Genomic DNA, 24,443 nt, shown 5'->3' with positions numbered 1-24,443 from the left:
ATGTAGAGTCTACCATATACTGTGCTACTGGAATGAGATGTAAATACCTCCTCTTACTTTGGCTAGTCATTTCGCTGTTAACACAAGATATTCTACTGAATCATGATCCTGGGACACTGGTACTTAACTCTGAATAAAACATTGAGTTTGACAGGTTTCATATATAGCTAACAATCTATCCATCTTATCCCATACTCTAATTAATAATTTCACACTTGTATAAATTTATGCTTCATTCTCCAGACTAAAAATTTTTGTGTGCCAGGGATATTATCTGATAGACCTTGATTATATATATTCTCAGCCATGTCCCAGCAATAGGTACTTAGTTTTTACTCAGCACATAATTGGTACATAAAATAATAACAAAGGAAGCAGTATTAAGAGCTCAGAACTGAGTTGTCTAGTGAAAATGCTTCTACTTGGTGGCAGCATATGGGACTTGCTGTGAATTTAAAAATAACAGTGAATTATTCTGCTGAGGGGCAGGAGAGAAAGGTTATGTGATGATAACTTTGCAATACATACTTACTGATTTTTTTAAATCAAACTTTAGGATATTCCTTAATTGACATATTTAACTTTATCACAATGTATGCTCTCTAAGGTGGGGACTTTGTGAATAGTGTTTATGTCTATCCTAAGCATCTATTCTTAGCATATATTTGGCCCTTGATAAATATTGATTATGTGGCTTAATGGATTAATAATTACAACAATTATTAGAAATATGAATTAGAAGATAGTTTGCTGGCCTGGCAGACACCAGCACCCCGGAGCCATCCAGCCGCCCAGCCGTAGTCAGCACCATCATGTTCTTCGACATCGCTGTGGACAGTGAGTTCTTGGGCTGTGTCTCCTTTGAACTGTTTCCACAGAAAGTTCCAAATGCAACAGAGAACTTTGTTGCCTGAGCCCTGGGGAGAAAGGATTTGGTTATAAAGTTTCCTGCTTTCACAGGATTATTCTAGGTTTTATGTGTCAGGGTGGTGGCAGCAAATCTATCTATGGGGAGAAATTTGAGGATGAGAATTTCATTCTGAAGCACACCGGTCCTGGCATCTTGTCCATGGCAAGTGCTGGACCCAACACAAATGGTTCCCAGTTTTACATCTGCACTGCCAAGACTGAGTGGTTGGATGGCAAACATGTGGTCTTTGGCAAGGTGGAAGAGGGTATGAATATTGTGAAAGACTGGAAGGCTTTGAGTCCAAGAATGGCAAGACCAGCAAGAAGATCACAGTTGCTGACTGTGGACAAATCTAATAAATTTGATTTGTGTTTTATCTTAACAATGAAACCATTCCTTCTGTAGCTCAGCAGAGCACCCCATCACCCCTCTCTGCCGGAAATATCCTATAATCTTTGTGCTCTGGCTGCAGTTCTGTGGGTTCCATGTTTTCCTTACTCCCCTTCAAGTCTAGCTGGATTGCAGAGTTAAGTTTATGATGATGAAATAAAAACTAAACAACAACAACAAAAAGAAGATAATTTGCTAAAAATGTATTCCTTATTTGTTAGGTGAATTTCTGGCTGTCATTACAACAAGAAAACCCAGTGAATTTGGAGAGCATCTACTTTTATTTACAAAAACTCTTGGTTAATACTAAGAAAGGTTCAGTCCTCACCCTGAGTTCTGGCATTTTTATATCTATGTTCCACTTGGTCTTCATGTCCAAGTCCAACATAACACGTCCAGTCCTCTTTGTTATCATCTTTCACTCAAAATGGATTGACCTTCTTGTCTTCTTCATTTTATTAGAGGTACTACAGTTTTTCTAGCCATCAAATCTTGGAAACTTATGATAATTTTTAAATGTCTTCTTGTTTCATCATATCCAATTAATTGTCTTAGACTTTGAGGACATCTGTTAACCACATTTATTTTGATAACAACCCAATTGGATATGGCAGAACTCCATATACAGATGGGGAGATGGTGAGTCACTCCTAAGAAGGTTTAAATAACCATTATTCAGGGCCAGATCCTTTCCTAATTTCCCCATTAGCTCTTTCTATAGCATTTACTCTCCTATTTTACTTTTTTTTCCTGACATAAACAATGCATATAATATCCTATATTTTAATTTTATGGATCTTGTGTTGTAGTTGAATTGTTTCACTTGTGCTTAACATGTTTTGAGCTATAGTAAGCACTATGATGTCTTAGACTAAGGCTCTCTGGAAGGTGGCTCTTTTTAACTACCTCTAAAAGGTGAATAGCTGTAGCATATCCTATTTACTGTATTCCTTCTGGACAGTTCCTTTCAGGGCAATTACTATTCTCATTTTGAATCTGCCTTATGGTCACAGATAAATCCCAAGCAAGCATCTACAGGGTTCTATTACACATTTTTCCGGGGTGGTGGATTTGTACCTCAAGCACAATGCCAGCTATTAGGCTAAGGAACATTATCATTAATCCCCATGAATCAACGGTCAAGGTGAAAAGACATTCAAAGAAACAGCAGTTTCAGGAGAATCTGGTAGAGATATGTAATGGGAAACTATGATATGTACAAGGAGTACCAAAGCTAATGTAGAGAAGTCTTGAAAGCTTTTTTGGGAAGAAGGAGACTCAACCTTTATTGAGATACCTTCACATAAAATTCACCGTCTTAACCATTTTAAGTTGTACAATTCAGTGCTGTGTAGCATACTCACGATGTTATGCAAACATCACCACTACTTAATTCCAGAAAGTTTTAATCACCCCCAAAAGAAACCCCATACCCATTTTAAAGCGTCATTCCTCATTTTCCCCTGGAAACCAGTAATCTATTTTCTGTCTCAATGGATTTTCCTATTCTGGACATATCCTATAAATAGAAACATATAAGTAGGTTAGTCTTTAGTAAATTCAATGTTTGGGTTTCCTTAGGGACAGTTTTTTTCTATTTGCTGCTTTCTCCCCCTCCTGTTTATGAACCACGCTTTCTTGTTTATTTGTATGCATCACATTTTTTTTTGTTGAAAACTGAATATTTTTAATATGATAATGTAGCAACTCTGGAAATCAGGATATCTGGAAACCCCTGCCCCCATGGTTTGCTGTTGTTCCTTGTTGTTGCTATTGTTTGGATATTTGGTGACTTTTCTCAACTAATTTGTAGAGTCTGTTCTCTGTTGTGTGTGGGCCCTAATGTATCTGTTACTTTCATGGTGAGCTAGAGGCTGGACTAAGATTTGCTTAAACACTTGTAAACAATAAATTCCCAGACTTTGCTAGTGGCCTGTGTGTATGTTGGGCATACCTTCAACACTCAGTTAAGCAGTTTACAACTCGGCCTTAGCCTTTACTTCCTCCCTGTGTAGATCCTGAAGGTCAGTCAGAATGAGAGCTTAGGGCCTTCTTAATTCTTTCTTGAGCATGTGTTCTGTTCTGGAAATTCACATGACTTTTTAGAGTTCCATGAATATACTGGAGCTTTTAAAAAAGTTTTCCTGGGGCACCTGGGTGGCTCAACTGAATAAGTGACTAACTTGATTTCGGCTCAGGTCATGATCTCAGGTTCTGAGATCAAGCCCTGGGTCAGGCCCCACGTTGGGCTTCATGCTCAGGGGGGAGTCTGCTTCTCTTTCTCTCTCTCTCTTTCCTCCCCTCCCTCTGCCCCTCCCCCTGCTTGTGTTTTCTCTCTCTCTCTTTCTCTCTAAAATAAATAAATCTTTAAAAAAAACAGGACAAAAAACATGTGTTTCCCCAAAGCATCTCATTCCCTAGTCTTATTTCCCAAGGTTTTTCATTAGTAAGTGATTTTGTCCAAGTGTTATCCATTATTTCAGACAGCTAATATATCTCCCTATAAATATTTTTGACAAATGCCCCAAAAAGCTGCCACAGCTCCAGGTTAGGCAAGATAAATGCAAACCCCTCAGCTGGTCTGTCAGAGAGCCATTAGACGGGTCAAAACAAACAGCCACAATTCTTTGTGAATGAGGTCTTTTCTGTTCTTTCTGGTACTGTTACCTGTACAAGGGTTGTGGGTTAACTGGGGTATGTGAAACGAGAACAGCATAAGTTTGGGGTGCTTGGGTGGCTCAGTCGGTTAATCACCCGAATCTTGATTTCAGCCCAGGTCATGATCTCAGGGTTGTGAGGTCGAGCCATGCATTGGGCTCACACTGAGCATGGAGCCTGCTTGGGATTCTCTCTCCCACTCCTTCTTCCACTCTCCCCCCTTAAAAAAGAACAGCAGAAGTTAAAACACCACAAAGCTCTCTGTTCTTATGAAGACTCAGATGACTTTTCTTACCTAAATCTTGCTCTCATTGTTGCAAGCTTTTGGTCTGTTTCCAGGATTCCGAAAAGGTTGATTCTGACAGTTTTTATAAGATTCCATTGCCTTTATGGAAGGATGAACTTTTGGATTTCTTTACTCTGCCATTTTCACTGACAACACTAGAAAAACTTTTAAGATGATGTTACAATTAAGCTGGGTTTTAAAGATCCAGCAGAAATTAGTCAGGTCGAAAGTTGGGAGAACAAACCAGATAGAGCATTTTATCAAAAGGACCTGAAGTACAAAGAGAAGACTAGCATGTACTGGGAAATGACCCTAGTTCAGCAAGGTTGGATTATAGGATACAATTAAGTAAAAAGACATGTGTTTTAGAGGAGATAAGATGAAGATTCAGAGTTCTTTATTCCATAATATAATATTTGGACTTAATTTCGGCAATATGTGCTGAATTATTTAAAGCAAACTTGCTAAAAAAAAATAAAGCAGACTTGTTAAGTCATTTCTATAAGCATTATGGAAGATGGATAGTTTGGGAATGAATTCAGGCAAGGAATCTAGGAAAGAAACTAATACGAACATGAGCATAAGAGATAATAAATCAAACTGAGGCTGTGACTGTGGAAATGGAGAGGAGAGAGTACTTAGATACTTAGTACTTAGAGTGGGAGATACTTAGGAATTAAAATAGGTAAATAGTAATCTCCATTTGTTTTAGTGCATGGGAAGAGGGGAGGCATGGCAATGAGGGATAAGTGTAAGGAAAATGTCTGAAATGATGCTGATAATTTTAGCTTCAGAAAAGTGAGAGGACACTGTTAACAGTCACTGAAATTAAGAATACTCAACATGAGGTAAATTTGAAGAAGAAAAGGAAAGCTAGCTGAATTCATATTTGAACATCATGAGATTACTAATGTTGTTCACGAAACATGCAAAGGCATAATTCAGTGGACCCTGAAAGACAAAGGTTTGGTGCTTAAGAGAGAATTTGGAGCTGCCAAAGTAGATTTTGGATAACTACGGTATATATAAGTGATAAAGAGAAACTGTGGGCATACATGAAGTCACTAGAAGTAAAAATACAGTGCTCACTTTGGCAGCACATATACTAAAATTGGAACGATACAGAGATTAGCATGGTCCCTGAACAAGGATGACACACAAATTCGTGAAGCATTCCATATTTTTTAATCTGTGGATATAGTATTTTGTGAATGATCTTTTCAATAAAAGAAAACCTTACAGAAAAAAAGAAATAAAAATATAGTGAGAGAAGATAATTAAGGCTACCCTAGAACTCTTTAACAGTTGAATAGATAATTTATTCTTACTAGTCCTAGCCAGATTGCATCAGACAATAAAAAAATCAATGAAAAAGTTTATTTACAAATAATGTCTGAAGATATTATACCATTCTTTCTTAACTTTAAACCTAGTGAAGTTTTCATATAGTTAATCCAGAAAATTTTCTGTTGGGAGATTAAGTCTGGAGGGAAAATTTTGTACCAATAGCATAGAATCCAGAGTTCTCATTTATATGGTCGAACAGTTTACCTAGGATAACCATTGATTTGTTCTGTTTTTTAAAATCTAGGTCATTAGTATGAATTTAATTTTTAATATGGTAAGCTGTAAGAAAATTAAACTCCTCTAAGAAAACAAGCCAAGAGAGTCCCAAAATATAATCAGGGTGGAAAACTGCTCTTGGGGAATGTGAGGTATAGTTAAATCCCCCAGGATTAGCCTTATTCCCAACTTTAATGTATCCTAATATTAAAGATTTTTGTAAAAAACTACATCCCAAAGACATAGTCCAAGATTCGACAAATAAATAACAAATTATTTCTTTCTATTTAAATGTTCAGGTATTTGTAGATAAAAACTACATTTTAGATTTTTTTAAACTAACACCATGATTACATAGTGTAATATTGCATATATGCTACAAAATACTATATATTTGACAACAAAAACACATTATTTGTACTTAAATAAAGATTGTAATAATCAGTCACCATCACTGTTTAAAATGGATCCGGGGCACGTGGGTGGCTCAGTTGGTTAAATGCCTGCCTTCCGCTCAGGTCACCATCCTGGGGTTTTGGGATTGAGCCCCACATCAGACTCCCTGCTCAATGGGGAGTCTACTTTTCCCTCTCCTTCTGCCCCTCCTCCACTCATGTTCTCTCTCTCTCTCTCTCTCTGTTTCTCTCTCTCAAATAATTAAAATCTTTAAAAAAATGAAAATAGATTAAAAATTAGTATGGGCAGCATCTGAATTTCTAATGAAGAGTTAACTGCGTTATTCAGAAAAAGATTATTTCAATACGAGTAGCTCCAATCACAGCAAGATAATTTCCCAGTAAACATTTCCTATGTGGGTAGTATATGTGAAGGGCAACAAACCTTTCTATAAAGATGGAAAATATTTTAGGCTCTGCAGTTCATACCATCTGAAATCTGTCCTTGTAGTGCAAAAACAGCTGTAGAAAATACATACAGGAACAAGTGTGCCTAGTGTTTAAAAAGAAATAAAAAGCCATATATACAGCCACTTAATTTTGATTTCCTATAATTTTCATGTGTCACGCAATAGGATACTTCTGATTTTTTTCAATATTGAGGGGTATAAAATACTCTTAGTTCACCATGCGAAACAAAGAAAAACAGGCAGAAGGTCACATTGGGCATTTGGACTATAGCTTGCTGACTTCTGATCTAGTACCTAAAATCTCCGTGAGTTTTCTTTCAAACTGAATGTATGCAAGCAGCATATATGCAGGCTAAGATTGAGTTCTCTGGATTCTTAAAACTCTGAGGTGGGAGCAGTGTGACTTTTTTCCCTCTCACATCTTTCTATTCCTCTTATTTGACATAGAATAAATGATTTCGTTGTTGTTCTGTGTTCCGTAGCCTCAAAAACATAGGTTTTTGGAATGACTGCATGTATGTGTGACTAAATAAAAATATTACAGCATTTCTATTCTGGCAGGGCACTAGACACAACCCAAAATCAAATGACTGAGTTTTCTTTTTTCCCAACACTTTTAATGTAGCTATATTATAAGAAACCCAGTTTCTTCACTGATGTTCACTTAACCCACAATGTGTAAGCATAATCAGTTTAAAATTCCATATCCATTTTAATTGTTCCCAAAGGAGCATAATAACAGAGTTTATCATAGGGTCAGAATAAATAAAGTACCTTATTGGTTCTGTGCTTACAATGCTTAGGCATTTAAAGACAAGTTTTTTATGACCATAAAGCACAATTATTATAAATTATGCCATTATTTAATAAATATATGTATATAAAAACCAGATAATTACATTGATTTTGTTTTAGCTACTTAATAGTGTACTGACCATTGGAACATTTGTTTCCCTGAATCATGCATTTAGTTGTGCTAACATTTCTAGATATGTAATTATTCAGGTGATAATAGTTTTATAGACCTTGATATATTAAAGCATAATGGTTAAGAGAATCAGGTCTGCAATTAAACAAAACTACAGATCTCAGATCAGATCCATTTCTTACTAGCTATGTGACCTTGTACAATTTACTTATCTGTGACTTGTTTTCCTCTTTGCATGGAGGCAGCAATTGCTAGCTCAGAGGAAGTTAACACTTAAAAAAGTTAATATGTACAAGTTGTTCACAATAGTTTCTGGTGAATTTTAAGAACTTAATACATGTGAGCTTTTTACATATATTTAAGTAAGTCAATAAAATATTGTCATAAACATGCCTATTTTTAGTTATCTATTTCATCCCACTCAGCAAATATAATATAGGAGAAAATAATTAGGAGCCATTAGAGAAGATTTCAGACAAATTGGTCCATGCATTAAGAATATTTTTACATCGGGGCACCTGGGTGGTGCAGTCATTATGCATCTGCCTTCGGCTCAGGGCGTGATCCCAGCGTTTTGGGATCGAGCCCCACATCAGGCTTCTCCGCTAGGAGCCTGCTTCTCCCTCTCCCACTTCCCCTGCTGTGTTCCTTCTCTCGCTGGCTGTCTCTGTCAAATAAATAAACTAAAAAAAATCTTTAAAAAAAAAAAAAAGAATATTTTTACATCATACAAGTAACCTACATTGGAAATGAGATCTGAAGGAAAATTCCTACCAGCAGAAAGCAGCTAAAGGCCTGTGGAATTTTACCCCAAATCACAGAAGAAAGAGATATCTTTTCCTTTTAAAAGGACATATTCATATCCAACCATAAGCATGCTCTTGTTTGTATTGAGTTTCCTTTACCTTCAAATATTTTTTTTTTAAGATTTTATTTATTTATTTGACAGAGATAGAGACAGCCAGCGAGAGAGGGAACACAAGCAGGGGGAGTGGGAGAGGAAGAAGCAGGCTCATAGCGGAGGAGCCTGATGTGGGGCTCGATCCCAGAACGCCGGGATCACGCCCTGAGCCGAAGGCAGACGCTTAAACGCTGTGCCACCCAGGCGCCCCATACCTTCAGATATTTTAAGTTAGAATATCTGTCTTCTTTTGACTTGAATAAATCCCCTTTGGTTGAATGTTGCCTCTTCCTTGGCTGTGGAAGCATATTAACAAGAAGGTTATTTATAAAACTCCAAATTATCTTGTTTATGATCACTATTCTTAGAATATATAGTGGTCTCAAAAGTGGATAGAATTAATAAGTTAAGGTGTCAAAATGGAACTAAAAAGGGAAAAACACGAACTTCTTGTTAGAAATTATTGCCTTATATCTTGTCTTTAATTTATTGATGAAGAGTCATTTTAAAGAAATTTATAGTTTGGAATCTTCCAGAATAAGCATAAAGCAAATAACTCTTGATGAAAAGTGAATAATCCCCAAATATCATCAAATACAGGTGGATGGGTTTTGTTGTTTGAGAGTTTCTTGCTGTCGTTAGTCATTGTTCTTTTTAAGGGACTGTGTCTCATAGGGAATAAAATATTTGGCAGTGGTTGGTTTTCATTGTGTATGGTAAATACTGTACCATCTCTAAGGTAAGTCTCTTAACATCCTAAAGTTAGTTCCTATTTTATAATTTTGAGAATGCTAATTCATACATTCCAATATCAGTTTTTCATTAAAGGCACAATTGAATCATATCAATCAATTACTGCTTAATCTCATGAGAGATAAATTTTGGCAAGACATTTTTAGTGAAAGCTTATGAATCTGTTTCCCAATGTGAAAACTATTAATTTACAGTAGCTTCTCTATACTTAGATGCTACATTGTTATCACTTGCCTGCCTCTCCTCAACACCCAAATAACCATGATTTTATCACATTGCTCCTTTTTATATTTTTATCAAATTTTATTATTTAGTGCTAGTCATTTTTTAACTTGAAAAAGTTACACCATAACATACTAGTCGTTTTTTAACTTAAAAAAGTTATACCATAACGTACTTTTCATTTCATTATTTTGCTCATTATTTCACCAATCATACCTATGTTGTTCTATGTATCAAGGATATATAGAGAAAATAATATTTGTTTTTTTTTCCATTTTTGTTTAAAAAAATATTCTGTTTTTTGATTTGTCAGTTTTGTTAAGGGAAGATCATGTATGCATGTGATTTAGAGAGAAATTTTATTTAAAATTGACATCTTGCAACGTTTATTCACCCAGAGTTTCTACCCAAGAAACCATTATATAGCTTGGCTTTTTTTAGCTATACACTGCTAGATGCAGCAAGGTAAACTGATTTCTAATCTAGTTTTAGAGATGATATATTTATTAAAAATAAATAAAATACATTCCAAGAACAATTTTATAAAGTTTCCCCAAATCTACATTTTTTCCTTATCCAATTAGATGGAAATATCCATCGTCATAGGCAACTGCAGTTTCTCTTGATGGCTTTAATGTTCTCAGTGGGAAGAGAATAATGCAAACTTAAATGTAAGCAATGTACATTTACTAAACTCCAAAAGGAAATTTAATATTGTTCACAATACCAAATTTAATAAGTGTTACCAAAAGGTTTAAAAATAACATAACCATTTCTCTTCATTTACATCTGACACCTTAATATAAGACTTGTCTCAGACATATGGTTCATTTAATCAAGTAGGCTTTTGTCAACATAAGTCCACTGACAGATGTTTATGTAATACAGATGTCTCGTGTTTTAGGTGCATAAATAACATCTGGGAGATTATTATTTTTTTAAGATTATTTATTTATTTGAGAGAGAGAGAGAAGACAGAGAGAGACAGAGAGCAGCAGGGAAGAATACAGGGAGAGGGATAATCAGACTCCACACTGAGTGTGGAGCCTGAGTTGGGACTCAGTCTCACGACCCTGGGGTCGTGACCTGAGCTGAAATCAGGAGTCGGTCACTCAACCATTTGAGCCCTTGAGAGATTATTTTTAGAAGTGAACTTTCATGGATTTCATTCTCAGAGATTCATTTCAGTAGGTCTGGATTAGGGCTGAAGTTTGGACTTTTGATGGTCAATCTAGAACCTTTTAATGCAGGTTTTCCACCCATCCTACTTTGAAAACCACTGTGACTGGTCCTTTCTCTGAGCTCGCTATAGTTCACTTCTATCTTTTATGAAGAATGAAGCACATAGTTCAGTATTGTAAACCGTTTTCCTGGTAAGGAAATAAGATAATTTTATCCATGGTCAGAAAAAAGTTTATATTGTTTCTATTCTTTTTTGATATAAGGTTTTATTTTGCAAACAAAGTATTAAGCACATTAATTTTTAAGGAATAATTTAAATACCTTCCATATCTTTCCTAGATGTCAAATTATATTTCGAATGCTTTGTTTATACCTTATTTTTTCTTAAGTTTACTTGTGTTTGTCCATATAGCCACTATTTTTATGTTACTCATTCACATTGCTTTTTTTAATTAAAAAAATACTGAGTACCTACAAAATACCATATATGGTTCTTGAGCTGCTGGGATTATAGATAAACTCCCTGAGTAAACTACCTGATTGTGTACTATCTAGTAGGACAGAAGAAAGGCTGTAGACATAAATTAGTACATATCAGGTCGTAATAAGAATTTTAGGGAAAAGTAGAACAAAGTTGGTTGGATCACAAGTGGTGTAAAGGCTAGCTATTTTATATAGAGTTATCAGGAGAGGACTCTTCATGGAAGTGGCATTTTAGCAGACACCTGAATGAAGTGAGGACAACCACCATAGGTATCTGGGAGTAAATATTCAGGTCACGGGAGTAGCAGCTGATAGCCCCTAAAGCAGAAAGGGAATTAATGATAAAGATAATGAAAGAACATTGTGCAAGTAGCAGAGTTGAGGAGAAAGTGGTAAAGAAAAAAAAAAAGTGAAGCCAGTGACATAGCTGATTGTCTTGTAGGTCATTTAAAAACTTTGGCTTAATGTGTATGAGGGGAAGCTACTTGATTGTTGTTAACCTAAATGCAGTGTATCTGATCTTTCCGGTTCCTGGATGGAGAACAGACCACTGGGCAAGGGTAGGAGCAGGGACACCAGTTTGGAAGCTATTGCAATGACGTAAATAAAGGCTGACAGTGTCTCAAACAGTGGAATTGTTGTGGTGATTATGAGAAATAGCTGGATTCTGGATTTATTTTCAAGGTAGATTAGACAGGATTTGCTGATGGATTGGATGAGAAATAGGAAAGAGATGAGTGGAAATGTCTGAAAAATTTGGGCCCAAGAAACTGAAAGAATAGATTTCTATTTACTGAGAAATACCAGATTGCAACAGAAGCACATTGAAGGTAGACTTAAACAAAATATTTTGTGCATATTGAGATACCTGTTAGACATTCAAGTGGACACAACTGTGAGAATTTCCTCTGGCTTGCCCATATTATGTTTATTATTTAGTACTGGAATTTAATGTCCTCTATAACCTTGAATGTTTAAATGTGCAACAGCTATTAATGGCAATTTATACAACCACTAAGTACGTGGTATGAAGACTGAATCTGAGATAATCATCTTAAAATTCTGTACCCAAATAAATCCGTATTGATGTCTACCTTTTGTTTTTGCTTCTAAATAATCTTTCTGCCAATAAAAGAGTGAAACATCTGTCCCTTATTCTTCTCTTACCCTTTTCCCAGCCCAACACATGTGCATCCTAACATACATACCTCACAAAAACATCACTCCAAACATGCACTACCAGCACACCACCACCCTAACACCCCCCCCCACACACACCCCCACACACCCCCTGACACACACACACAAACACATACCACATACTCCCACATATATTAAACTGTTATTAGCCACAATTTCTTTTTGTTCATAAATAGATAATTTCTTACAAGTTTTGTATTCTATTAAAGCTCAAGTAGGACTTCAAATTATGTTTGTATTTATATATAATTATTGTTGACACAAAAAAGGAAAGCAAATATTAACCTGGAGTTTGGGGCTTATTCTCAACAGTATAATATATGTATTTCCCATTTTCATCTTTATAAAAGTGAAATACAGTTTAGCTTAATGTTCAAAAAACAGATGTAACTAACATTTTGCTTTAATGATGAAAAGGAATAGAGATAATTCTGTTTAGGTCAACATAATATGGCTATAGAAAAGTTTCGCTTATAAGCAGAGCAATTTTTCTTTATCTAGATAATAATAGTTAACATTTGCTAAAGCTTACTACACACAAGGTATTTTGCTAAGGGCTTTGCGTGAGTTATTAAACCTTCTATTAAATCTTCACACGAATCTTGTGAGGCTGATTTCATTATCATTCATTTTCTACATTATAAGGAAATGGAGGCACTGAGCAATAAAGAAACTGGAATGTGGTAACACAGCACTAATAGATATACCTTGAACATGATCCCACTTCTTTCTTATTCCATCATCTGTTTTTATAAGCATGAAGCCACACAGAAGTTAAGTGAGTGAAAAAATACTTCCGTATGTACAGTTTTGATACAACAGCTTTATATGAGAGAATCCAATAGACTAGCTATGTTTAGATGGTTGGTATTTGGACAACAGTGGGTTGGCATCTCTGGGTGTATTATTTGTAAGGTGGACCAACAGTTGGCACATGTTACTTTGCAGAATAATGGTTTGAGACTCAAGTCAATAGTCAATCTCTTCCTTTACTACTTGAATGAGGCAAGAGAAATAACTGGGATAGCAGTTTCTTAAGGATTTATCTATAAAATAACATAATTTTTAACCCACATTAGGCTTAGAATAGCATTCCCTCATTCTGGTTTTCACTCAGTTGTAGAACATGTCAAGCTCTCCTACCTCAGGTTTTTGGACGTGTTTTGTCTTCTGGGGATGTTCTTCCTTAATTTCTTTCATTTTTTAAAATTAGCCTTCTAAACTCAGATGTCAAGTCTTCAGAGAGGAATTTTTTGACTCCCTGACCAAGAGACTTCCCCTTACTCACCATGTGCACGGCATTATTACTTTTTTAAATACCATAGTCTTATGTTTATTTCCTTCACAACGCTGCACATGTTATTTATAAATTTATTTCCCTGTGTACTTGTTGATTGCATGTATCTGTCTCTAAAACATAAGCTGACTTCACTTTTCAATGCATAACACTTGCCTGTCACAGCATCCTGTGCATCACAGATGATCAATAAGTACTTATTAAATTAATGAATCAATAGTGCCACTACTGTCTCATAATCGTCCCACTACACCCAATAAATAAGAATTTCCCTCACTTTTTTGTAGTGCTTGGTGTTAAAGAATACTTACTGTGATTGACAGATGTGGGTGAGAATGTGAGAAATTAACCAAGTTTTTGACAAATTAGGTTAGCCTAGTAACTCTTTGCTGCAAATACATTTGGAGTTTGCCTCAAAATTATTCCAAATTTTCAGTTAAAAATCTTTCCTAAAAGCCTTATCATCACCTCATGCTTATAATAATAAAAAGAAAACCTACCTTATGGAATCTAATGGGTTCCTCTAACCCATAAACCTGCTTCTGTAACTCATTTACTGAGCCTAAAATCTCAGTACCTAAGCTTCATTTCTGTGTCCTCTTTATTCCTTTCCTTGTAAACCCATGTGGTCATGGAAGTCTTTACCTATTCATTCATCTGTAAATCTCTGACTAAATAGGAAATGTGTGTGATGTCCTAGAACTTTTTTAAATCCAATCTTATCTGTGGGCATGGACAAGTTTTGACATCTGAGGTTCAGATTTATCATCTATATAAAGGGAATAATATGCTATGGTTTTGATTGGTGTTATGAAAATTACACAATGATTCAAACTAGAGCTTTGGGAGACTTTGGTTAGAGTCCCACCTCTACCATTTCACAAGTGTAAGTCTCTGAGGAGTATTCCAACCCATAAACCTGAAATAGGAATAGCATCTACTTCATATGCATCTAGAGTGAAAGGTGCACTTCCTGACACACAATAGGTACTAAATAAATGGTTGCTACTGAAAGGCTTGGCGACTCAAAGGAAAAGTTGGACATATGAATATGAGTACAGTAGCAAGGTTATGTGCAGAATAATGATCCCTATAGTCAGACTGGTCACAAATGAAGGCAGTAACTAATCTTCTGAGGAAGGTAGTCTTTACAAGATGAGACAATTAAACTGAATGATGAAGATCAATAGGTTTTAAACTGATGGATATAGGTGGAAATGTGTTCAATAAAGAGGAAGTGTGGTAGAGAATGAGAAGCAAGAAATGGTATGATGATCTGAGACTGAATTGAACATTGGGTGGAAGTAGAGAGCAGGGAAAAAAAGGCAAATACATTGTTATATCTCACCGTAGTTTTGATTTGTATTTCCCTGGTGATAAGTGATGTTGAGCATCTTTTCATGTGTCTGTTAGCCATCTGTATGTCTTCTTTGGGAAAAAAAAATATTCATGTCTTCTGCCCGTTTTTTAACTGGGTTATTTGTTGTTTTGGTGTTGAGTTTGTCAAGTTCTTTATAGATTTTGGATACTAACCCTTTATCAGATATGGCATTTGAAAATATATTCTGCCATTCTGAAGGTTACCTTTCAGTTCTGTTGTTTGTTTCCTTTGCTGTGAGAAGCTTTTTATCTTGATGAAGTCCCAATAGTTTATTTTTGTTTTTGTTTTCCTTGCCTCAGTAGATGTATCCAGTAAGAAGTTGCTACAGCCATGTCAAAGAGGTTACTGTCTGTTTCTCCTCTAGGAGTTTGGTGGTTTCCTGTCTCATGCTTAGGTCTTTAATCTATTTTGAATTTATTTTTGTGCATGGTGTAAGAAAGTGGTCCAGTTTCATTCTTTTACACGTTGCTGTCCAGTTTTCATAACACCATTTGTTGAGAGGTATCACCTCACATCTATAAGAATGGCTAAAATCAATAACAGAGGAAACAACAGATATTGGCAAGGATACAGAGAAAAGGGAACCCTCTCACACTGTTGAGGTGAATGCGAACTCGTGTAGCTTCTCTGGAAAACAGTATGGAGGTTCCTCAAAAAATTAAAAATAGAACAACCCTATGATCCTGCAATTGCACTATCGAGTATTTACCCAAAGGATACAAAAATACAGATTAGGAGGGATATATGCACCCCAATGTTTATAGCAGCATTATCTACAATAGCCAAATGATGGAACATGCCCAAATGCCCATCCACTGATGAATGGATAAAGAAGAAATAGTATATACATATATACAATGGAATATTACTCAAGCATTAAAAGGAGTGGAATCTTGCCATTTGCAATGATGTGGCTAGAGCTAGAGAGTATTATGCTAAGTGAAATAAGTTGGAGAAAGACAAATGCCATGTGATTTCACTCATGTGGTATTTAAGAAATGAAACAAATGAACATGGGGGAAAAGAGTGAGGCAAACCATCAAGCCAACTCTTTAACTATAGGGAACAAATTAAGGGTTGCTGGAAGGGAATGAGGGGGGAAGGGTTAAATGGGTGATGGGTATTAAGGAGAGCACTTGTGATGGGCACTGGGTGTTGTATATAAGTGATGAATCACTAAATTCTGCACCTGAAACTAATATTACATTGTATGTTAACTGGAATTTAAATAAAAACTTGGAAGAAAAATAATCAATGTAAAAACAAAGACAAATATGCTGTTGGATATAGATAGGGACCAATCAATCATGAAGAACCTTATGTGGCATAATAAAAAATAATATTTGATTTTTAATGAGATGGAAAACAATTGGAAGATTTGAACAGTGAAATCATCAAGTCTCTGAGGACTGCTGTGATATTGTGATTTATAAATTAAAATTTAATATATTAGGTCTTTGTCCCTCTTTCTAGTACATAGCTCATAAAACCATTAGAATTCCTAACTCTATTAGAATTCTCTAACTGATGAGAGCTATAAAGGTGCCCTTTGTTATTATGTTCACAAGGTGACTTTTGGACCCCATCTAGGGATAGGGGCTGGTTTCTAGGACAGCCAGTCTTGTGGTTAGAGGGTTGGAACTTACTGTTCCACACGTGTACTTCTGGGGATTAGGGAGAGACAGGCTTAAAGTTGAATTGATCTCCAATGACCAATGATTGAATCATGTCTTTGTGATAAAACTTCCATAAAATCCCCAAAGGACTGGGTTTGGAGAGCTTCCAGGTTGGTGAATACATGAAGATAAGGGGAGAGCAGCCTTCCTGGAGAGGGCATGGAGGCTCCTGCCTTTTCCCCATACCTTGACCTATGTATCTCTTCTACCTGGCTGTTTTCGTTATATCCTTTTATAATAAATCAGTAATCTCGTAAGTAAAAGTTTTCTCTGAGTTCTGTGAGGTGCCCTAGTATATTAATTGAACCCCTGGAGGGGTTCATTGGAACATTCAATCTGTAGCTGGTAGATAAGAAGCACAGGTGATAACCTGGACTTTGGTATCTGAAGTGGGGGGAGGGAGGAGCAGCCTTGTAGGCCTGAGGAGAATGTCCTTGGAAACTCCAGTATATGTCTGGTTGGTTTGGTTCAGAATCCAGCCATAAAAATTAAGTACTACCAGCAAATTTAATATTTTTCTCTAATATTCATGAATATAATTTACATATAATAAAGTGAAGAGTTCCTGCTATTTTATTTTGATGAGTTTTGATGTGAGTTTTTGTAATAGATGCATGTAGAATATTATCAAACATTATCTCTGCATTTATGAGATGATCATATACTTTTCTTTATAATGTTAATAGTTAAATTGATTTTCAAATGTAAAATCAGTTTTTCATTATTGAGATAACTCAGTTGTTCATGCTTTCTGTATAATAGAATATAGTTTGCTAATATTTTGTTAGAGAGTTTTACATGTATGGTGATAAGAAATTATTCTTTGGTTTTACTTTTGCCATATTTTCATCAGATTTTCATGTCAGATTATATTGGCTTCGTAATACAAATTAGCAATTGTTCCAATCTGATGGATTTTCTGGAAGAGTTTGTGTAAGATGTTTATTTTTTTTCTTTAAAGTATTAATTTACCAGTGAAGCTATCTAGGCCTAGAGTTCTCTTAATTGTTTTTTAAATTGTTTTCAACCATCATCATTCACATAGAACTATTTACATTTCTTATTTTTTTTGGGCTAGTTAGATAAGTTGGGTTTTGTTTTATTTTTGTACAAAAATTTTGTGTTTGATATGTTTTCAAATTTATTTGCGTAGTGTTCATATATGTCCTTAACATCCTTTTAATTACTATGATATATGTACTGGTGTCTACTCTTTCATTGCTGAAATTGTTAGTATTTTCTCTCTTCTTGATTTGTCTTATAAAGGGATGTATTAGGTATATTAATCTTAAAAAATAGCAACTATATTTATTTCCTATCCCTGGAGATAACGCAAACTACTACAGTGATGGCCCCTGGAATCATAATAAAAGCAGTCATCTGTAATGAGGTTGATAATGTCTATAATGAGCACATTAAAGTGAATGAACTATCCATCTTCCAGAACTCACCAGACAATCATGTTCCATGGGAAGGCTTGGAGGTCACTCCGTTTACCACAGTAATGAGGGATGAAGTGGGTGGGACAAAGACCAGCATCTTAGCAGTCCATTGGTGGCTTTCTGAAAGGAACTGAAAACAATTACTCTAATAATCCTACGCTGAAAGGAAAATTAGGGAAATATCTAAATACTTTCAGGACTCCTGATCACAATGTTCAATCTGACATGTATTTCTGGAGATCTGAAGTGACATCATGATGTTGGTAGACAATTCTCCATGGTCCTCTCAATTTTCGCATATCTAAATCAACTTTTGCTCTGCAACGTGTTTCCAAATAATGTTTGTGGAACAAACAGCCTTAGAAGATAGAGATATTGTCTCCTTCTAGGGCACAGGTACTATTTTTTGCTTACCATAATGATAAAGGTAATGTCTCCCTCTGGGAAGGTATTTGAGCAAGTTTTCTAACAGCCCATTCATTGCAGATTTGGATTTTGAAAGCTTGAAGTCCCTCAGTTGTGATGCAGATTTACTCCTTGTGCAGTATTCGTCTGAATCACTCCACATGAACTCTGATGGTACATAGAGAGCAGGGAGAACTAATGTAAACATGAAACACAGGATTCTTTCTGTGGCATGAGTAATGAAACACTTTGTCTTTGGCCTGAGTTTCATGTCTTCTGCTAGCATCAATGCACTTATGACAGGTTGACTTGTAAGCTTGCAAACAGAAAATTTCAGATACTTTGTAGTTCTTGATAATTATCCCCTACAGATTTGAGACATAAAGGGAGCAGGTATTAAATTGAATTCAGACTAAGTGGACTGGTGAGTCCACAGACCCACTTAGAGGTCATCTCTCTAACCACTAATCAATCTACTTAGCATAAGGGATAACCACTACATTTGGTCCTTGTCCTGTGTGGTAGGAATTAATTCCCAAGTCCAGACCTTGCAAAAATCAGTCAGAATATGGAGAATGAAAATTATATACTGTTCTCTCAAGCAAGTAGTAACTTCAGTTCAGATACTCTACCAGATGCAGTATGTGCACTAGAGAGAATTAACATGATCTCAGAAACATGGCATGAGGCAAAGTATGGTTTATCAAATTGATTTATTAACAACTCTTTTAGGAGAGAAAATCAGAATGAGTTCACATTCACTTGGAAGAAAAAATGGAATATAGTTATAGTTTGCCCAGGACTATGTTAATTCCCTTTCTCCCTTTCATATCATCCAAAGAGATCTAGACTCTTTGGACAGTCCATGGAATATCACTGGTACACTGAATTGATAATAGCATACAGATAAGATTAGATGAGCAAGAAGTGACTAGTGTATTAGAGGCCTTGGTAAGACATGCAGTCCAGAGGGTGGAAACTAAAGATTCAGAGATGTGCTGACATTGGTAAAATGTCTAAGGGCTAATGCACTTAACATTCTGGGAAATGCTCTCCAAAGTAAAAACAAGTTATTTCACCTGACTCTCCCATCATGAAGACTTCTTAGATTTATTTTTCTTACTTTATAGTGATTCTAGAAATAAAAATATCTTATTAGATATTGTCTTCAAATAACATTATACTATTTCATGAACAATATAAGGAACTTAATAATTATTTAATTCCATTTACTCTTCTCTCTTACTTTGTTCTCTTGATGTCATATGTTTTACTTCTGCATGTACAATAAATCTCACAGAATGTATAAATTTGCTTTAAAATAGTCTATTAGTTAATAATATATCCACTGAATGTATAGCAGAATGATGGCCTCATGGCCTTTTCCTTCTGGTGTTATGCCCAGGAATAAGTTCCATTAAATAGGAAAAAAAATAACATTATAGATATTACTAAGGTTATTAATCACTTGACTTTAAAATAAGGTTATTCTGGATTGTCCAAGTGGGTTCAAAGTAGTCATATAAGCCCATAAAATTAGAAGATGACTTAATAAGGCTAAGTTAGAGAGATTGAAAGCATAAGAAGAATTTGACCTTCCATTGCTGGCTTGAAGATGGAGGGGCATTGTGGAAAGTATGAGAAGGGAAAAAAATTCTGGCATCAATCAATGCACTTAAAAGTGGATTCCAAGCATAGAAGATAATTGTAGCCAGGCTGATAACTTTATTTTAGCCAAGTGTGACTCTGAATGGAAGATCTATACACTACATACTAAGTTTCTGACCTTCACAGCTGTGAAGATAATAAATTTATATTGTTTAAGGGGCTGATAATGTGTTATACAATGATAAAGCTAATGTGTATTACTTATAATTATGTATATTATATACATTGTATATAATTAAGTATATGTGCATATATATAATAGATACCTAATAACTAACATATCCTTTCCTGTTGGTTTTTACTCCTTTTACTCTATGACCTGAATGTGTTTTTTCAAAATTCAGATATCGGAAACCTAACCCCAGTGGTGCTGGTATTAGAGAGTGGGGCCTTTGGGAGGTGCTTAGATCATGAGGGTGGAACTCTCATGAATGGGATTAGTGCTTTTATAAAAAAAGTACCAGAGAGCCCCCAGCGCCTTCCACCAAGTGAGAATACAGCAAGAAGTCACTAATTATGAACAAGGAAGGGGACCCCTACCCTTTGGTGACTGTGCTGGCACCTTGATCACAGACTTGGTCTCCAGAACTGTGAGGAATTTCTGTTATTAATGGGCCACCCAGTCTGTGGTATTTTGTTACAGCAGTGATATGAACAAACTAGGACATACTCCTTGTGGATGCAGGCTTCCTTCTTTAGTCACTTCCCATTAGCTTGAAGAATTTAGCATTTATTGAAGTGTATGTATATCTGTTAGAAATGCAATCTCTCTGATTCTGTCAGAAAATGGTTTTATTTCACCTTCAGTTTTGAAGGATATTTTCACTGGGTATATAATTCTAGCTTGAATTTTATTTTCATACAGCATTTTAAAGATGTCTTTCTCCTGGGTTGTTAATTTGTCATGGGAAGTCAGCTGTCATTTGTATCCTTTTCCCCTTTGTGGAATATGACATTTCCTCATACTAGTTTTAAGAATTTCCCCTTAACTGTGATGTTTTCAACGTTAATCTGCAATATGCCCAGTTGTACATTTTTTATCTTCCTTAAGTTTTCTTGGATCTGTTAGTCTTTCACTAGTTTTTTTGGAAAATTTTCATACATCTTTGAACATTTCTTCTTATCCATTATTTCTCTTCTTTGGAGACTCCAATAATACATATGTTAAACAATTTGATTTTGTGTCACAGATAGCTGACCTTTTCTATTTTGTTTTCACATTTTTTTCACTTTTAATTCTGTAATGAGTATATTAAATAATTTTTTTATTTCTGATAATTTCTTTTAATTTCTAGCATTTCCATTTCATTGTATTCTATTTTTTAAAGATTTTATTTATTTAGTTGACAGGGAGAGCAAGAGAGCACAAACAGGGGTCGCAGTAGAAGGAGAGGGAGAAGCAGGCTCCATGCCAACGGGGGAGCCCAATGCAAGGCTTGATCTCAGGACCCTAGGATCATGACCTGAGCCAAAGGCAGACACTTAACCATCTGAGGCACCCAGGCGCCCCATTCTATTTTTAAAATAATTTCTCCCTGTAGAAATTTTCCATTTGTTCATGTGTATTCTCAATCTTTCCCACTAAGTCATTTATTTATTTATTTATTTATTTATTTATTTATTTATTTATTGTTATTTTAATGTTCTTATGTGATCATTACATACTACTAGAACCATATCTTGGTCTATTTCTCTTTACCTTAGGTTATATTTTCTTTCTTTTTTGTGGGTCTCAGGTTTTAAAAAATTTATTTTTAACTATACTAGAATTAAATTTTTAAAAAATTACCAATAAAGAATTAATCCATTATAAAGTCCAAAAAGTGTTTATTCCCAACATAGTGCATAACAGCTAAGTAGATACTGGAGTAAATATTTATTCCCAGAGAAGGAAACATCCCTTCAGACTGCTCTAGGGTAAATGCTATACGGAATCTGTATTTGGTTGGGCCTGGGCTTTGTTGCAAATTCATTTAGAAGCAGTTCAACATTGGCTTCTGATGTTTCAGTGCAGGATCTGGGCTTGCTCTTCAGCAGGGGTTGGGATCTGAGCACTAGAAAAGCTTTGATGATCTTTTTGCTTTTTCTATAATAACAAAAGTGTTTACCTTCCTAAAGCATCTTATGGTTCTTCCTACTGTAGAGTTAGGATGCCTACTTCTAAGTGCCTTTGGAAATTTTCTTTGCTCGTAAGTCCCAACTTCCCATCCTAGCCTTCTTTCTGTCAGGTTATCTCTCTCCACTCCCTGTTCAACATCAACCTTTTGACCTATCATGACTTGAATGAATTTTTCTTAGCTTTCCTGTACATTATACTTTAATAATCCTCTCCCCTTTACCTGGTGTACAGATTATATATGGTCTCCATGCTCTCCACCTCCTGCTATTCATGCCTTTGTGTAATTTCCTCTGATTCAGTATGGACAGGACCAGTAATTTCTTTTCACCAATCGATGTGGCAACTGTGACAAGATGTACGTGATAATGTGCACATGATTACATACAAATACAGCGCCTATATCTAGACTCTGTTCCTCTCTCTCCCTCCCTGCCATTCCTTCCTCTGTCCCTTCCACTCACCACCAGGAGGCTTTTAATAAGTAATCTGCTATTAATGCTACAGGCATAAGGGAATTACATATGCCAGTGACTGGATTGACCTTGGAAGTAGATTCTTAGTCAAGCCTCTGAAGAGATCCTAGAACTGAGTTAAGCTTTAACTGCAGCCCTGTGTAGCCATCTGTAAAGGGCTGACATAAGCTAGTCCTGGATTCTAGAACCACAAACCATGAGATAATAAATATATGTTGTTTTAAACCCCTAAGTTTGAGGTAGTTATGCAGACATTCTTGGAAACTCAGTGCACCATACAGGTGATCTTCCTCAGCTCTCTTGCTCTCTCTCCTCAGAACTTCTGTGTGTTACCTCCATGCACTTGATATAGGCTTATAAACAGTTGGGTGAAGGCTTGCTGTGTGTCTTAGGGTCCTCAAAATTTAAATTTAAGGTTTTAATAAACCATGCCAGCTGAAACATGAGTGATAAACAATATTTAGAAATTTGGTAGGTTATTCCTTCCCGTTCTTTTTTGGCATACTCCTCCTCCTTGTGCCAATTTTTTTTTTTTAAGATTTATTTATTTGAGAGAGAGAAAGAGTGCAGGAGTGAGAGACAGCATGAGCAGGTGAGGGGGGGATGGGGGGAGGAGTAGAGGGTAGGAGAGGGAGAAGCAGATTCCCTCACTGACCAGGGAACTTAGCTTGGGGCTCTTATCCCAGGACACCAGGATCATGACCTGAGCCTAAGGCAGACTCTTAACTGACTGAGCCACCCAGGCGCCCCCTCTTTGTGCCAGCTGACCAAAGTTGAGAGCAAATTGGTCTCTTCTCTACTAGGAAGGATTTGCTACATTCTGGAATTTAGTTCATTTAGCATTGATACCATATCTGGCACAGAAGCTACAATAAGAGTAATGCTTTGTTGACCTAGTCTCATTCCATAGTAATTCTTTAAGATTTACTATTGGGATTACCACCCTTTGATCCTTTAGATTTTTAATGGGATCATTAATACCTGATACTCACTTCTCTGGTAGACAGTATTATTTTATTTTCATTTTCTAATTCAAGAGTAATTAGCGTAATTTGTAATTATATTAGTTTCAGGTGTACAGTATAACAATTCAACAATTCTACACATTACTCAGTGTTTATCATGATAAGTGCAGTCTTACTCCCCTTCACCTATATCACCCATCCCCCCACTCACAGGCAATATTATTTTTTATATACTATTTTGACCAGGGCAGAAGGACAGTTTCACAGACTTTGGTATGGCTTTCCACACTATTACAGCACTTATTCCATAAGCCAAGATCCAAATTTGGGAATTACTCCAACTGTCAAATATGTCAATCTCAATTATACCCTCAGGGACTAGGGAAATGACCAGTGGATGGAGATCCATGTCTCAGTGGGTCCACTATATGCTAAATTTGGCCAAGTGTGCATACAGTACCTGGCCATTGTAAGGCTTTATTCTAACAGGGGATTCAGCAGATATCAATATCAAGCCAAACTCTGTGTCCAATAGCCTTCAAAATGACTGAATATTCTCCTTTCCTCAATGTACTGTCACCTGAGTAATGGCAATAGGTTTTGCTAATAAAGGACTGGTAAAATCATTATGGCATATACTTTTCATAAAGTTGAATGTTTCTTACATTAAATGACT

At 35.8% G+C, this 24,443-nt stretch overlaps 1 long non-coding RNA gene, 1 other non-coding gene and 1 pseudogene across 3 annotated transcripts in view; all 3 read left to right on the top strand.

Annotated features, from left to right (window-relative positions):
* The window catches only part of LOC123797779 (uncharacterized), a 504,316-nt gene that overhangs the window by 166,829 nt on the left and 313,044 nt on the right, over positions 1-24,443 (top strand). The gene's annotated exons all lie outside the window — the stretch shown is intronic.
* On the top strand, positions 764-1,266 carry LOC123797777 (peptidyl-prolyl cis-trans isomerase A pseudogene; annotated as a pseudogene).
* Positions 5,326-5,429, top strand: LOC123797984 (U6 spliceosomal RNA). The gene has a single exon (XR_006781139.1). It is a non-coding gene; the product is annotated as a U6 spliceosomal RNA (small nuclear RNA).

The sequence above is a fragment of the Ursus americanus genome, chromosome 9, assembly GCF_024610735.1.
Source record: "Ursus americanus isolate L20-20 chromosome 9, mUrsAme1.1.p, whole genome shotgun sequence".
NCBI classification, from domain to species: Eukaryota; Metazoa; Chordata; class Mammalia; order Carnivora; family Ursidae; genus Ursus; species Ursus americanus.
The sequence above is the reverse complement of the archived record's forward strand: the minus strand, read 5'-3'. Positions and strand labels throughout refer to the sequence as shown.